This window comes from Triturus cristatus, chromosome 4_1, assembly GCF_964204655.1.
Source record: "Triturus cristatus chromosome 4_1, aTriCri1.1, whole genome shotgun sequence".
Taxonomy (NCBI): domain Eukaryota; kingdom Metazoa; phylum Chordata; class Amphibia; order Caudata; family Salamandridae; genus Triturus; species Triturus cristatus.
This window is the reverse complement of record NC_140585.1, coordinates 145,750,578-145,766,221: the sequence shown is the minus strand read 5'-3', so window position 1 is coordinate 145,766,221 and position 15,644 is coordinate 145,750,578. Positions and strand designations below refer to the sequence as shown.

Genomic DNA, 15,644 nt, shown 5'->3' with positions numbered 1-15,644 from the left:
GGTAAGCGCCTCTTCTCAGGGCACCAGCGGGGGTCAGCTCCTCCTCTCAGGGCACCAGAGGGAGGGCAGTGCCTCTCCTCAGGGCACCAGCGGGGTGTCAGCGCCTCTACTCAGGGCACCAGCGGGGGGTCAGTGCCTCTTCTCAGGGCACCAGCGGGGGTCTGCTCCTCTTCTCAGGGACCCCTGTAGGAGGGCAGCAGACCTTCTGGGGGATGCCTGCAGCTCGTCCAAGGCCTCGTCAAAGCTCTCAAGTAAGCCCAGATCTGAGCATGAGCGCTTCACCCAGACCAGGGTGTTGCTTTGGATGCTGGCTCCCCTCGCCCTCAGTTTAGAGTGTTAGAAACTACAAGTAGCAGAATACACTGCAATAGCCTGAAAGGAATTTGGTACTCATGCTGGACCTAGGCAATATAAGATCTCTGACGAGGATGGTGGGGAGTGCACGTGCAGGCCAGTGGAACTTTCACTTTCACAATGTGCCTGTAAGCCCTAAAACATTAGACCGAAACAAAGATAAATAAAACGCTTCAATGTCATAAAAAATAATTCCTCATTCAGAGCGCGATCCATCATTTCATTTATGTCTCTTGAAAAAACAACAGGCTTCAACGCATATGATTGATCATGTAGTCCTTTGATTTTGATGTAAATAACAAGGCTTCGTGCACGTTTCTTTTTTCAATTAAGTACACAGAAGGTTAAAACGAAAAGGCAGACATCCTTCGCAAAAAGTGTCCCACTTAAAAATTGCCCGTGATTGATCGTAAAAGTTATGAGACCGCATTAGTAAATCAGATGATGTCATGAGTGGAAAGCGCCACATTCTAGATGAAATTCTAAATAAAGGTAGAGTTGTCATGCTTTAAAAAATGCGATGGAATCCTCCCCGTCGGGGAATTGAACCCCGGTCTCCCGCGTGACAGGCGGGGATACTGACCACTATACTAACGAGGAACAGCTGCACCTGGTCTCGCTGAGCCGCTCCTCATGTGGCTGAAAACCCGCCTGTCCATCCTCATATGCTATGAATTTGTGCCATTTATCAACTCCTTCACACCAACACAGGGGCCCACAGGCTCAACAAACACACACACACTCCCTCACACAATACACACACAAACACACTCCTGCCTCACAAGATCCTTCTCACCTCCTAGCAGACACTCTCAGCAGCGCTCTCAGCAGCATCACCTGATGCCAGAGTCACAGCAACCAGCTCCCACGGCTGCTTCTGACGGCCCCGGCCTGGATCTTCAGCCCAGGGGCCCCTGGCTCTCTCTGATGCTGGAGGATTGCAGCGGGGGCTGCACACAGGGAGTGGGGAGGGAGACGCTCCCTCCCACCCGCCCACCCGCCCGCCTGCGCCAAAGGAGAAAGCTGGCTTGTAAAGGAGAAGAGAGGAGGCAGGAAAAGCCCAGGTGTGCGAGTGTCTGAGAAAGAGGCGCTTTGAATTGTGAAGCAGAGGAAAAAAGTGAAGACTTTGCAAAATTCCTTCGAGCCGGATTTGAACCAGCGACCTAAGGATATCAGCTTCCCCACTACAGTCCTCCGCTCTACCAACTGAGCTATCGAAGGCTCGGTGATGTAGGGATGACAAGGCGCTATATGGCATGAGGTGTGAGCAGCGTGCCCAGCCGCCTAGGCAGCACTCTGTCTCTAAACAGCAGCTCAAGGCCTTCATAAAGCGCCAAACCCTACAATGGAGACTTTCCTTCCCTGCACAAAGCCAGCAAAGGAAAACAAACAGGCCACCTGCCTTTCTCAATGCTTCTTTCAAATGCTAAGACATCACTTTGCGCACCTTAGAGCAACCTGTCCAGACACACTTACAAACTACCTTAGAAACGCCTCTCAAGGGCGACTATGACTGGCGCCCCAGACCAACCACCTCCCTTCTCTCCAGCCCCTAGCTAGAAGAATAGGAGACCTCACCCGGAGGATACAGACTCCAGAGTGACGGGCTAGAGACGCCCTTTGGGAGACATGACGGCACCAGGGCCGGACTGGCCATACGGGTAAAGAGAGAGCCCCCGCTGGACAGAGAGACTGAGGGACTCCGCCCATCCTGCGTAAATCCGGGCTTGGTGAGCAGTATCCCGCCCGCCCGTGTTGCTCTCCCCCTCCAATGCTGCTCTTCCCCATCTCCCTATCTGGCTTCACGTTAATACTATAAGCCCCCACCTCCTCTTTGCTTCCTTCCACCCAACCAGCAGATATCCATCAAACTAGGTGGGTCGCAGAATACTGGCATTCTGACAATTGGCTCGAGCCTGTCAACAATTTGGCAAGCTGCCATCTCCGAAGCTATAGTGTAGCAAGCTCCAGAAGCGAATCTCTCCCTTTCAATGTTGTCTTGAAACTGGATTCTTCATAGAGCTGGAGACCCCTAGAAACAGGCCTCCTGGATTTGCCAGTGCTTCTTCCAAGCGGTAACCCATCCTTTGTGAAGAACAAGCTTTGATGACCAGCATCCAGTTTTCTATCAGTGTTTTGTCTGTGTGCCTGAAAGGTGACGTTGTTATTAGCAGGTGGCAGGTCAAGTAAAGAAGAAATGTATGTAATAAAAGATTTGCGATGTAAAACCTTAAAAAATGTGTTTAGATAGGATGAAAAAAAACTAGAAGTATACCGTGGGGAGAAAAAAAAAGTCCCCTTCCCTGGCCGGGAATCGAACCCGGGCCGCGGCGGTGAGAGCGCCGAATCCTAACCACTAGACCACCAGGGAGCACTGGGTGCTCTGGAGCAGCACCTGCTCCAAGACATACCACCAGGGTGAGGCCGCCTGTGCTGCTGTCACAGGGTTTTGTGCATCAACTAAAGTAAGCAGGAAAACACACACACATCAACCTAACACTGGCAAGCTAGTCTTTACTACACTTTGGAAAACATCATGGGACACACAAAAAAAACACTGCTTTCAGGCACACCCCCAACAAAGCAATCTACTGAACGTTAAATAGACTCAGATCTCGGGACAGTTTCCATCCCTGGAAGACGCATGGGACCTTCATAACACACAACTAACTGGAGAGCAAAAACAGCAAGAACCAATTAACCATCCAGAAAAATACCAGTCACTGTTCTAGGTCAGCTCCTCTTCTCAGGGCACCAGCGGGAGGTCAGCGCCTCTTCTCAGGGCACCAGCGGGAGGTCAGCGCCTCTTCTCAGGGCACCAGCTGGAGGTCAGCACCTCTTCTCAGGGCACTAGCGGGGGGTCAGCGCCTCTTCTCAGGGGCCCTTGCAGGAGGGCAGTGCCTCTTCTCAGGGCACCAGCTGGAGGTCAGCGCCTCTTCTCAGGGCACTAGCGGGGGGGTCAGCGCCTCTTCTCAGGGGCCTTTGCAGGAGGGCAGCGCCTCTTCTCAGGGCACCAGCTGGAGGTCAGTGCCTCTTCTCAGGGCACTAGCGGGGGGTCAGCGCCTCTTCTCAGGGGCCCTTGCAGGAGGGCAGCGCCTCTTCTCAGGGCACCAGCTGGAGGTCAGCGCCTCTTCTCAGGGCACCAGCGGGAGGTCAGCGCCTCTTCTCAGGGCACCAGCTGGAGGTCAGCGCCTCTTCTCAGGGCACTAGCGGGGATCAGCACCTCTTCTCAGGTACCCCTGAAGGAGGGCAGTCCCTTTTCTCATGGCACCAGCGGGAGGTCAGCGCCTCTACTCAGGGCACCAGCAGGAGATAAGCGCCTCTTCTCAGGGCACCAGCGGGGGTCAGCTCCTCCTCTCAGAGCACCAGAGGGAGGGCAGTGCCTCTCCTCAGAGCACCAGCGGGGGGGGGGTCAGTGCCTCTTCTCAGGGCCCCAGCGGGGTGTCAGCACCTCTACTCAGGGCACCAGCGGGGGGTCAGTGCCTCTTCTCAGGGCACCAGCAGGAGGTCAGCGCCTCTTCTTAGGGCACCAGCGGGAGGTCAGCACCTCTTCTCAGGGCACCAGCGGGAGGTCAGCACCTCTTCTCAGGGCACCAGCTGGAGGTCAGCGCCTCTTCTCAGGGCACTAGCGGGGGGGTCAGCACCTCTTCTCAGGGGCCCTTGCAGGAGGGCAGCGCCTCTTCTCAGGGCATCAGCTGGAGGTCAGCGCCTCTTCTCAGGGGCCCTTGCAGGAGGGCAGCGCCTCTTCTCAGGGCACCAGCTGGAGGTCAGCGCCTCTTCTCAGGGCACCAGCTGGAGGTCAGCGCCTCTTCTCAGGGCACTAGCGGGGGGGGTCAGCGCCTCTTCTCAGGGGCCCTTGCAGGAGGGCAGCGCCTATTCTCATGGCACCAGCTGGAGGTCAGCGCCTCTTCTCAGGGGCCCTTGCAGGAGGGCAGCGCCTCTTCTCAGGGCACCAGCTGGAGGTCAGCGCCACTTCTCAGGGCACTAGCGGGGAATCAGCACCTCTTCTCAGGTACCCCTGAAGGAGGGCAGTCCCTTTTCTCATGGCACCAGCGGGAGGTCAGCGCCTCTACTCAGGGCACCAGCAGGAGGTAAGCGCCTCTTCTCAGGGCACCAGCGGGGGTCAGCTCCTCCTCTCAGGGCACCAGAGGGAGGGCAGTGCCTCTCCTCAGGGCACCAGCGGGGTGTCAGTGCCTCTTCTCAGGGCACCAGCGGGGGTCAGCTCCTCCTCTCAGGGCACCAGAGGGAGGGTAGTGCCTCTCCTCAGGGCACCAGCGGGGTGTCAGCGCCTCTACTCAGGGCACCAGCGGGGGGTCAGTGCCTCTTCTCAGGGCACCAGCGGGGGTCTGCTCCTCTTCTCAGGGACCCCTGTAGGAGGGCAGCAGACCTTCTGGGGGATGCCTGCAGCTCGTCCAAGGCCTCGTCAAAGCTCTCAAGTAAGCCCAGATCTGAGCATGAGCGCTTCACCCAGACCAGGGTGTTGCTTTGGATGCTGGCTCCCCTCGCCCTCAGTTTAGAGTGTTAGAAACTACAAGTAGCAGAATACACTGCAATAGCCTGAAAGGAATTTGGTACTCATGCTGGACCTAGGCAATATAAGATCTCTGACGAGGATGGTGGGGAGTGCACGTGCAGGCCAGTGGAACTTTCACTTTCACAATGTGCCTTAAAGCCCTAAAACATTAGACCGAAACAAAGATAAATAAAACGCTTCAACGTCATAAAAAATAATTCCTCATTCAGAGCGCGATCCATCATTTCATTTATGTCTCTTGAAAAAACAACAGGCTTCAACGCATATGATTGATCATGTAGTCCTTTGATTTTGATGTAAATAACAAGGCTTCGTGCACGTTTCTTTTTTCAATTAAGTACACAGAAGCTTAAAACGAAAAGGCAGACATCCTTCGCAAAAAGTGTCTCACTTAAAAATTGCCCGTGATTGATCGTAAAAGTTATGAGACCGCATTAGTAAATCAGATGATGTCATGAGTGGAAAGCGCCACATTCTAGATGAAATTCTAAATAAAGGTAGAGTTGTCATGCTTTAAAAAATGCGATGGAATCCTCCCCGTCGGGGAATTGAACCCCGGTCTCCCGCGTGACAGGCGGGGATACTGACCACTATACTAACGAGGAACAGCTGCACCTGGTCTCGCTGAGCCGCTCCTCCTGTGGCTGAAAACCCTCCTGTCCATCCTCATATGCTACGAATTTGTGCCATGTATCAACTCCTTCACACCAACACAGGGGCCCACAGGCTCAATAAACACACACACACTCCCTCACACAATACACACACAAACACACTCCTGCCTCACAAGATCCTTCTCACCTCCTAGCAGACACTCTCAGCAGCGCTCTCAGCAGCATCACCTGATGCCAGAGTCACAGCAACCAGCTCCCACGGCTGCTTCTGACGGCCCCGGCCTGGCTCTTCAGCCCAGGGGCCCCTGGCTCTCTCTGATGCTGGAGGATTGCAGCGGGGGCTGCACACAGGGAGTGGGGAGGGAGACGCTCCCTCCCACCCGCCCACCCGCCCGCCTGCGCCAAAGGAGAAAGCTGGCTTGTAAAGGAGAAGAGAGGAGGCAGGAAAAGCCCAGGTGTGCGAGTGTCTGAGAAAGAGGCGCTTTGAATTGTGAAGCAGAGGAAAAAAGTGAAGACTTTGCAAAATTCCTTCGAGCCGGATTTGAACCAGCGACCTAAGGATATCAGCTTCCCCACTACAGTCCTCCGCTCTACCAACTGAGCTATCGAAGGCTCGGTGATGTAGGGATGACAAGGCGCTATATGGCATGAGGTGTGAGCAGCGTGCCCAGCCGCCTAGGCAGCACTCTGTCTCTAAACAGCAGCTCAAGGCCTTCATAAAGCCCCAAACCCTACAATGGAGACTTTCCTTCCCTGCACAAAGCCAGCAAAGGAAAACAAACAGGCCACCTGCCTTTCTCAATGCTTCTTTCAAATGCTAAGACATCACTTTGCGCACCTTAGAGCAACCTGTCCAGACACACTTACAAACTACCTTAGAAACGCCTCTCAAGGGCGACTATGACTGGCGCCCCAGACCAACCACCTCCCTTCTCTCCAGCCCCTAGCTAGAAGAATAGGAGACCTCACCCGGAGGATACAGACTCCAGAGTGACGGGCTAGAGACGCCCTTTGGGAGACATGACGGCACCAGGGCCGGACTGGCCATACGGGTAAAGAGAGAGCCCCCGCTGGACAGAGAGACTGAGGGACTCCGCCCATCCTGCGTAAATCCGGGCTTGGTGAGCAGTATCCCGCCCGCCCGTGTTGCTCTCCCCCTCCAATGCTGCTCTTCCCCATCTCCCTATCTGGCTTCACGTTAATACTATAAGCCCCCACCTCCTCTTTGCTTCCTTCCACCCAACCAGCAGATATCCATCAAACTAGGTGGGTCGCAGAATACTGGCATTCTGACAATTGGCTCGAGCCTGTCAACAATTTGGCAAGCTGCCATCTCCGAAGCTATAGTGTAGCAAGCTCCAGAAGCGAATCTCTCCCTTTCAATGTTGTCTTGAAACTGGATTCTTCATAGAGCTGGAGACCCCTAGAAACAGGCCTCCTGAATTTGCCAGTGCTTCTTCCAAGCGGTAACCCATCCTTTGTGAAGAACAAGCTTTGATGACCAGCATTCAGTTTTCTATCAGTGTTTTGTCTGTGTGCCTGAAAGGTGATGTTGTTATTAGCAGGTGGCAGGTCAAGTAAAGAAGAAATGTATGTAATAAAAGATTTGCGATGTAGAACCTTAAAAAATGTGTTTAGATAGGATGAAAAAAAACTAGAAGTATACCGTGGGGAGAAAAAAAGAGTCCCTTCCCTGACCGGGAATCGAACCCGGGCCGCGGCGGTGAGAGCGCCGAATCCTAACCACTAGACCACCAGGGAGCACTGGGTGCTCTGGAGCAGCACCTGCTCCAAGACATACCACCAGGGTGAGGCCGCCTGTGCTGCTGTCACAGGGTTTTGTGCATCAACTAAAGTAAGCAGGAAAACACACACACATCAACCTAACACTGGCAAGCTAGTCTTTACTACACTTTGGAAAACATCATGGGACACACAAAAAAAACACTGCTTTCAGGCACACCCCCAACAAAGCAATCTACTGAACGTTAAATAGACTCAGATCTCGGGACAGTTTCCATCCCTGGAAGACGCATGGGACCTTCATAACACACAACTAACTGGAGAGCAAAAACAGCAAGAACCAATTAACCATCCAGAAAAATACCAGTCACTGTTCTAGGTCAGCTCCTCTTCTCAGGGCACCAGCGGGAGGTCAGCGCCTCTTCTCAGGGCACCAGCGGGAGGTCAGCGCCTCTTCTCAGGGCACCAGCTGGAGGTCAGCACCTCTTCTCAGGGCACTAGCGGGGGGTCAGCGCCTCTTCTCAGGGGCCCTTGCAGGAGGGCAGCGCCTCTTCTCAGGGCACCAGCTGGAGGTCAGCGCCTCTTCTCAGGGCACTAGCGGGGGGGTCAGCGCCTCTTCTCAGGGGCCTTTGCAGGAGGGCAGCGCCTCTTCTCAGGGCACCAGCTGGAGGTCAGTGCCTCTTCTCAGGGCACTAGCGGGGGGTCAGCGCCTCTTCTCAGGGGCCCTTGCAGGAGGGCAGCGCCTCTTCTCAGGGCACCAGCTGGAGGTCAGCGCCTCTTCTCAGGGCACCAGCGGGAGGTCAGCGCCTCTTCTCAGGGCACCAGCTGGAGGTCAGCGCCTCTTCTCAGGGCACTAGCGGGGATCAGCACCTCTTCTCAGGTACCCCTGAAGGAGGGCAGTCCCTTTTCTCATGGCACCAGCGGGAGGTCAGCGCCTCTACTCAGGGCACCAGCAGGAGATAAGCGCCTCTTCTCAGGGCACCAGCGGGGGTCAGCTCCTCCTCTCAGAGCACCAGAGGGAGGGCAGTGCCTCTCCTCAGAGCACCAGCGGGGGGGGGTCAGTGCCTCTTCTCAGGGCCCCAGCGGGGTGTCAGCACCTCTACTCAGGGCACCAGCGGGGGGTCAGTGCCTCTTCTCAGGGCACCAGCAGGAGGTCAGCGCCTCTTCTTAGGGCACCAGCGGGAGGTCAGCACCTCTTCTCAGGGCACCAGCGGGAGGTCAGCACCTCTTCTCAGGGCACCAGCTGGAGGTCAGCGCCTCTTCTCAGGGCACTAGCGGGGGGGTCAGCACCTCTTCTCAGGGGCCCTTGCAGGAGGGCAGCGCCTCTTCTCAGGGCATCAGCTGGAGGTCAGCGCCTCTTCTCAGGGGCCCTTGCAGGAGGGCAGCGCCTCTTCTCAGGGCACCAGATGGAGGTCAGCGCCTCTTCTCAGGGCACCAGCTGGAGGTCAGCGCCTCTTCTCAGGGCACTAGCGGGGGGGGTCAGCGCCTCTTCTCAGGGGCCCTTGCAGGAGGGCAGCGCCTATTCTCATGGCACCAGCTGGAGGTCAGCGCCTCTTCTCAGGGGCCCTTGCAGGAGGGCAGCGCCTCTTCTCAGGGCACCAGCTGGAGGTCAGCGCCACTTCTCAGGGCACTAGCGGGGAATCAGCACCTCTTCTCAGGTACCCCTAAAGGAGGGCAGTCCCTTTTCTCATGGCACCAGCGGGAGGTCAGCGCCTCTACTCAGGGCACCAGCAGGAGGTAAGCGCCTCTTCTCAGGGCACCAGCGGGGGTCAGCTCCTCCTCTCAGGGCACCAGAGGGAGGGCAGTGCCTCTCCTCAGGGCACCAGCGGGGTGTCAGCGCCTCTACTCAGGGCACCAGCGGGGGGTCAGTGCCTCTTCTCAGGGCACCAGCGGGGGTCTGCTCCTCTTCTCAGGGACCCCTGTAGGAGGGCAGCAGACCTTCTGGGGGATGCCTGCAGCTCGTCCAAGGCCTCGTCAAAGCTCTCAAGTAAGCCCAGATCTGAGCATGAGCGCTTCACCCAGACCAGGGTGTTGCTTTGGATGCTGGCTCCCCTCGCCCTCAGTTTAGAGTGTTAGAAACTACAAGTAGCAGAATACACTGCAATAGCCTGAAAGGAATTTGGTACTCATGCTGGACCTAGGCAATATAAGATCTCTGACGAGGATGGTGGGGAGTGCACGTGCAGGCCAGTGGAACTTTCACTTTCACAATGTGCCTGTAAGCCCTAAAACATTAGACCGAAACAAAGATAAATAAAACGCTTCAATGTCATAAAAAATAATTCCTCATTCAGAGCGCGATCCATCATTTCATTTATGTCTCTTGAAAAAACAACAGGCTTCAACGCATATGATTGATCATGTAGTCCTTTGATTTTGATGTAAATAACAAGGCTTCGTGCACGTTTCTTTTTTCAATTAAGTACACAGAAGGTTAAAACGAAAAGGCAGACATCCTTCGCAAAAAGTGTCCCACTTAAAAATTGCCCGTGATTGATCGTAAAAGTTATGAGACCGCATTAGTAAATCAGATGATGTCATGAGTGGAAAGCGCCACATTCTAGATGAAATTCTAAATAAAGGTAGAGTTGTCATGCTTTAAAAAATGCGATGGAATCCTCCCCGTCGGGGAATTGAACCCCGGTCTCCCGCGTGACAGGCGGGGATACTGACCACTATACTAACGAGGAACAGCTGCACCTGGTCTCGCTGAGCCGCTCCTCATGTGGCTGAAAACCCGCCTGTCCATCCTCATATGCTATGAATTTGTGCCATTTATCAACTCCTTCACACCAACACAGGGGCCCACAGGCTCAATAAACACACACACACTCCCTCACACAATACACACACAAACACACTCCTGCCTCACAAGATCCTTCTCACCTCCTAGCAGACACTCTCAGCAGCGCTCTCAGCAGCATCACCTGATGCCAGAGTCACAGCAACCAGCTCCCACGGCTGCTTCTGACGGCCCCGGCCTGGATCTTCAGCCCAGGGGCCCCTGGCTCTCTCTGATGCTGGAGGATTGCAGCGGGGGCTGCACACAGGGAGTGGGGAGGGAGACGCTCCCTCCCACCCGCCCACCCGCCCGCCTGCGCCAAAGGAGAAAGCTGGCTTGTAAAGGAGAAGAGAGGAGGCAGGAAAAGCCCAGGTGTGCGAGTGTCTGAGAAAGAGGCGCTTTGAATTGTGAAGCAGAGGAAAAAAGTGAAGACTTTGCAAAATTCCTTCGAGCCGGATTTGAACCAGCGACCTAAGGATATCAGCTTCCCCACTACAGTCCTCCGCTCTACCAACTGAGCTATCGAAGGCTCGGTGATGTAGGGATGACAAGGCGCTATATGGCATGAGGTGTGAGCAGCGTGCCCAGCCGCCTAGGCAGCACTCTGTCTCTAAACAGCAGCTCAAGGCCTTCATAAAGCGCCAAACCCTACAATGGAGACTTTCCTTCCCTGCACAAAGCCAGCAAAGGAAAACAAACAGGCCACCTGCCTTTCTCAATGCTTCTTTCAAATGCTAAGACATCACTTTGCGCACCTTAGAGCAACCTGTCCAGACACACTTACAAACTACCTTAGAAACGCCTCTCAAGGGCGACTATGACTGGCGCCCCAGACCAACCACCTCCCTTCTCTCCAGCCCCTAGCTAGAAGAATAGGAGACCTCACCCGGAGGATACAGACTCCAGAGTGACGGGCTAGAGACGCCCTTTGGGAGACATGACGGCACCAGGGCCGGACTGGCCATACGGGTAAAGAGAGAGCCCCCGCTGGACAGAGAGACTGAGGGACTCCGCCCATCCTGCGTAAATCCGGGCTTGGTGAGCAGTATCCCGCCCGCCCGTGTTGCTCTCCCCCTCCAATGCTGCTCTTCCCCATCTCCCTATCTGGCTTCACGTTAATACTATAAGCCCCCACCTCCTCTTTGCTTCCTTCCACCCAACCAGCAGATATCCATCAAACTAGGTGGGTCGCAGAATACTGGCATTCTGACAATTGGCTCGAGCCTGTCAACAATTTGGCAAGCTGCCATCTCCGAAGCTATAGTGTAGCAAGCTCCAGAAGCGAATCTCTCCCTTTCAATGTTGTCTTGAAACTGGATTCTTCATAGAGCTGGAGACCCCTAGAAACAGGCCTCCTGGATTTGCCAGTGCTTCTTCCAAGCGGTAACCCATCCTTTGTGAAGAACAAGCTTTGATGACCAGCATCCAGTTTTCTATCAGTGTTTTGTCTGTGTGCCTGAAAGGTGACGTTGTTATTAGCAGGTGGCAGGTCAAGTAAAGAAGAAATGTATGTAATAAAAGATTTGCGATGTAAAACCTTAAAAAATGTGTTTAGATAGGATGAAAAAAAACTAGAAGTATACCGTGGGGAGAAAAAAAAAGTCCCCTTCCCTGGCCGGGAATCGAACCCGGGCCGCGGCGGTGAGAGCGCCGAATCCTAACCACTAGACCACCAGGGAGCACTGGGTGCTCTGGAGCAGCACCTGCTCCAAGACATACCACCAGGGTGAGGCCGCCTGTGCTGCTGTCACAGGGTTTTGTGCATCAACTAAAGTAAGCAGGAAAACACACACACATCAACCTAACACTGGCAAGCTAGTCTTTACTACACTTTGGAAAACATCATGGGACACACAAAAAAAACACTGCTTTCAGGCACACCCCCAACAAAGCAATCTACTGAACGTTAAATAGACTCAGATCTCGGGACAGTTTCCATCCCTGGAAGACGCATGGGACCTTCATAACACACAACTAACTGGAGAGCAAAAACAGCAAGAACCAATTAACCATCCAGAAAAATACCAGTCACTGTTCTAGGTCAGCTCCTCTTCTCAGGGCACCAGCGGGAGGTCAGCGCCTCTTCTCAGGGCACCAGCGGGAGGTCAGCGCCTCTTCTCAGGGCACCAGCTGGAGGTCAGCACCTCTTCTCAGGGCACTAGCGGGGGGTCAGCGCCTCTTCTCAGGGGCCCTTGCAGGAGGGCAGCGCCTCTTCTCAGGGCACCAGCTGGAGGTCAGCGCCTCTTCTCAGGGCACTAGCGGGGGGGTCAGCGCCTCTTCTCAGGGGCCTTTGCAGGAGGGCAGCGCCTCTTCTCAGGGCACCAGCTGGAGGTCAGTGCCTCTTCTCAGGGCACTAGCGGGGGGTCAGCGCCTCTTCTCAGGGGCCCTTGCAGGAGGGCAGCGCCTCTTCTCAGGGCACCAGCTGGAGGTCAGCGCCTCTTCTCAGGGCACCAGCGGGAGGTCAGCGCCTCTTCTCAGGGCACCAGCTGGAGGTCAGCGCCTCTTCTCAGGGCACTAGCGGGGATCAGCACCTCTTCTCAGGTACCCCTGAAGGAGGGCAGTCCCTTTTCTCATGGCACCAGCGGGAGGTCAGCGCCTCTACTCAGGGCACCAGCAGGAGATAAGCGCCTCTTCTCAGGGCACCAGCGGGGGTCAGCTCCTCCTCTCAGAGCACCAGAGGGAGGGCAGTGCCTCTCCTCAGAGCACCAGCGGGGGGGGGTCAGTGCCTCTTCTCAGGGCCCCAGCGGGGTGTCAGCACCTCTACTCAGGGCACCAGCGGGGGGTCAGTGCCTCTTCTCAGGGCACCAGCAGGAGGTCAGCGCCTCTTCTTAGGGCACCAGCGGGAGGTCAGCACCTCTTCTCAGGGCACCAGCGGGAGGTCAGCACCTCTTCTCAGGGCACCAGCTGGAGGTCAGCGCCTCTTCTCAGGGCACTAGCGGGGGGGTCAGCACCTCTTCTCAGGGGCCCTTGCAGGAGGGCAGCGCCTCTTCTCAGGGCATCAGCTGGAGGTCAGCGCCTCTTCTCAGGGGCCCTTGCAGGAGGGCAGCGCCTCTTCTCAGGGCACCAGCTGGAGGTCAGCGCCTCTTCTCAGGGCACCAGCTGGAGGTCAGCGCCTCTTCTCAGGGCACTAGCGGGGGGGGTCAGCGCCTCTTCTCAGGGGCCCTTGCAGGAGGGCAGCGCCTATTCTCATGGCACCAGCTGGAGGTCAGCGCCTCTTCTCAGGGGCCCTTGCAGGAGGGCAGCGCCTCTTCTCAGGGCACCAGCTGGAGGTCAGCGCCACTTCTCAGGGCACTAGCGGGGAATCAGCACCTCTTCTCAGGTACCCCTAAAGGAGGGCAGTCCCTTTTCTCATGGCACCAGCGGGAGGTCAGCGCCTCTACTCAGGGCACCAGCAGGAGGTAAGCGCCTCTTCTCAGGGCACCAGCGGGGGTCAGCTCCTCCTCTCAGGGCACCAGAGGGAGGGCAGTGCCTCTCCTCAGGGCACCAGCGGGGTGTCAGCGCCTCTACTCAGGGCACCAGCGGGGGGTCAGTGCCTCTTCTCAGGGCACCAGCGGGGGTCTGCTCCTCTTCTCAGGGACCCCTGTAGGAGGGCAGCAGACCTTCTGGGGGATGCCTGCAGCTCGTCCAAGGCCTCGTCAAAGCTCTCAAGTAAGCCCAGATCTGAGCATGAGCGCTTCACCCAGACCAGGGTGTTGCTTTGGATGCTGGCTCCCCTCGCCCTCAGTTTAGAGTGTTAGAAACTACAAGTAGCAGAATACACTGCAATAGCCTGAAAGGAATTTGGTACTCATGCTGGACCTAGGCAATATAAGATCTCTGACGAGGATGGTGGGGAGTGCACGTGCAGGCCAGTGGAACTTTCACTTTCACAATGTGCCTGTAAGCCCTAAAACATTAGACCGAAACAAAGATAAATAAAACGCTTCAATGTCATAAAAAATAATTCCTCATTCAGAGCGCGATCCATCATTTCATTTATGTCTCTTGAAAAAACAACAGGCTTCAACGCATATGATTGATCATGTAGTCCTTTGATTTTGATGTAAATAACAAGGCTTCGTGCACGTTTCTTTTTTCAATTAAGTACACAGAAGGTTAAAACGAAAAGGCAGACATCCTTCGCAAAAAGTGTCCCACTTAAAAATTGCCTGTGATTGATCGTAAAAGTTATGAGACCGCATTAGTAAATCAGATGATGTCATGAGTGGAAAGCGCCACATTCTAGATGAAATTCTAAATAAAGGTAGAGTTGTCATGCTTTAAAAAATGCGATGGAATCCTCCCCGTCGGGGAATTGAACCCCGGTCTCCCGCGTGACAGGCGGGGATACTGACCACTATACTAACGAGGAACAGCTGCACCTGGTCTCGCTGAGCCGCTCCTCATGTGGCTGAAAACCCGCCTGTCCATCCTCATATGCTATGAATTTGTGCCATTTATCAACTCCTTCACACCAACACAGGGGCCCACAGGCTCAATAAACACACACACACTCCCTCACACAATACACACACAAACACACTCCTGCCTCACAAGATCCTTCTCACCTCCTAGCAGACACTCTCAGCAGCGCTCTCAGCAGCATCACCTGATGCCAGAGTCACAGCAACCAGCTCCCACGGCTGCTTCTGACGGCCCCGGCCTGGATCTTCAGCCCAGGGGCCCCTGGCTCTCTCTGATGCTGGAGGATTGCAGCGGGGGCTGCACACAGGGAGTGGGGAGGGAGACGCTCCCTCCCACCCGCCCACCCGCCCGCCTGCGCCAAAGGAGAAAGCTGGCTTGTAAAGGAGAAGAGAGGAGGCAGGAAAAGCCCAGGTGTGCGAGTGTCTGAGAAAGAGGCGCTTTGAATTGTGAAGCAGAGGAAAAAAGTGAAGACTTTGCAAAATTCCTTCGAGCCGGATTTGAACCAGCGACCTAAGGATATCAGCTTCCCCACTACAGTCCTCCGCTCTACCAACTGAGCTATCGAAGGCTCGGTGATGTAGGGATGACAAGGCGCTATATGGCATGAGGTGTGAGCAGCGTGCCCAGCCGCCTAGGCAGCACTCTGTCTCTAAACAGCAGCTCAAGGCCTTCATAAAGCGCCAAACCCTACAATGGAGACTTTCCTTCCCTGCACAAAGCCAGCAAAGGAAAACAAACAGGCCACCTGCCTTTCTCAATGCTTCTTTCAAATGCTAAGACATCACTTTGCGCACCTTAGAGCAACCTGTCCAGACACACTTACAAACTACCTTAGAAACGCCTCTCAAGGGCGACTATGACTGGCGCCCCAGACCAACCACCTCCCTTCTCTCCAGCCCCTAGCTAGAAGAATAGGAGACCTCACCCGGAGGATACAGACTCCAGAGTGACGGGCTAGAGACGCCCTTTGGGAGACATGACGGCACCAGGGCCGGACTGGCCATACGGGTAAAGAGAGAGCCCCCGCTGGACAGAGAGACTGAGGGACTCCGCCCATCCTGCGTAAATCCGGGCTTGGTGAGCAGTATCCCGCCCGCCCGTGTTGCTCTCCCCCTCCAATGCTGCTCTTCCCCATCTCCCTATCTGGCTTCACGTTAATACTATAAGCCCCCACCTCCTCTTTGCTTCCTTCCACCCAACCAGCAGATATCCA

At 55.2% G+C, this 15,644-nt stretch overlaps 7 non-coding genes across 7 annotated transcripts; all 7 read right to left on the bottom strand.

The window, feature by feature from the left end:
- Positions 1-882: 882 nt before the first annotated feature.
- On the bottom strand, positions 883-954 carry TRNAD-GUC (transfer RNA aspartic acid (anticodon GUC)). Its single transcript has one exon. It is a non-coding gene; the product is annotated as a tRNA-Asp (tRNA).
- A 1,699-nt stretch (positions 955-2,653) lies between these two features.
- Positions 2,654-2,725, bottom strand: TRNAE-CUC (transfer RNA glutamic acid (anticodon CUC)). Its single transcript has one exon. It is a non-coding gene; the product is annotated as a tRNA-Glu (tRNA).
- Positions 2,726-5,421: 2,696 nt separating this feature from the next.
- On the bottom strand, positions 5,422-5,493 carry TRNAD-GUC (transfer RNA aspartic acid (anticodon GUC)). Its single transcript has one exon. It is a non-coding gene; the product is annotated as a tRNA-Asp (tRNA).
- Positions 5,494-7,191: 1,698 nt separating this feature from the next.
- Positions 7,192-7,263, bottom strand: TRNAE-CUC (transfer RNA glutamic acid (anticodon CUC)). The gene has a single exon. It is a non-coding gene; the product is annotated as a tRNA-Glu (tRNA).
- A 2,600-nt stretch (positions 7,264-9,863) lies between these two features.
- Positions 9,864-9,935, bottom strand: TRNAD-GUC (transfer RNA aspartic acid (anticodon GUC)). Its single transcript has one exon. It is a non-coding gene; the product is annotated as a tRNA-Asp (tRNA).
- Positions 9,936-11,634: 1,699 nt separating this feature from the next.
- TRNAE-CUC (transfer RNA glutamic acid (anticodon CUC)) lies at positions 11,635-11,706 on the bottom strand. Its single transcript has one exon. It is a non-coding gene; the product is annotated as a tRNA-Glu (tRNA).
- A 2,600-nt stretch (positions 11,707-14,306) lies between these two features.
- Positions 14,307-14,378, bottom strand: TRNAD-GUC (transfer RNA aspartic acid (anticodon GUC)). Its single transcript has one exon. It is a non-coding gene; the product is annotated as a tRNA-Asp (tRNA).
- Between the last annotated feature and the right edge of the window lie 1,266 nt (positions 14,379-15,644).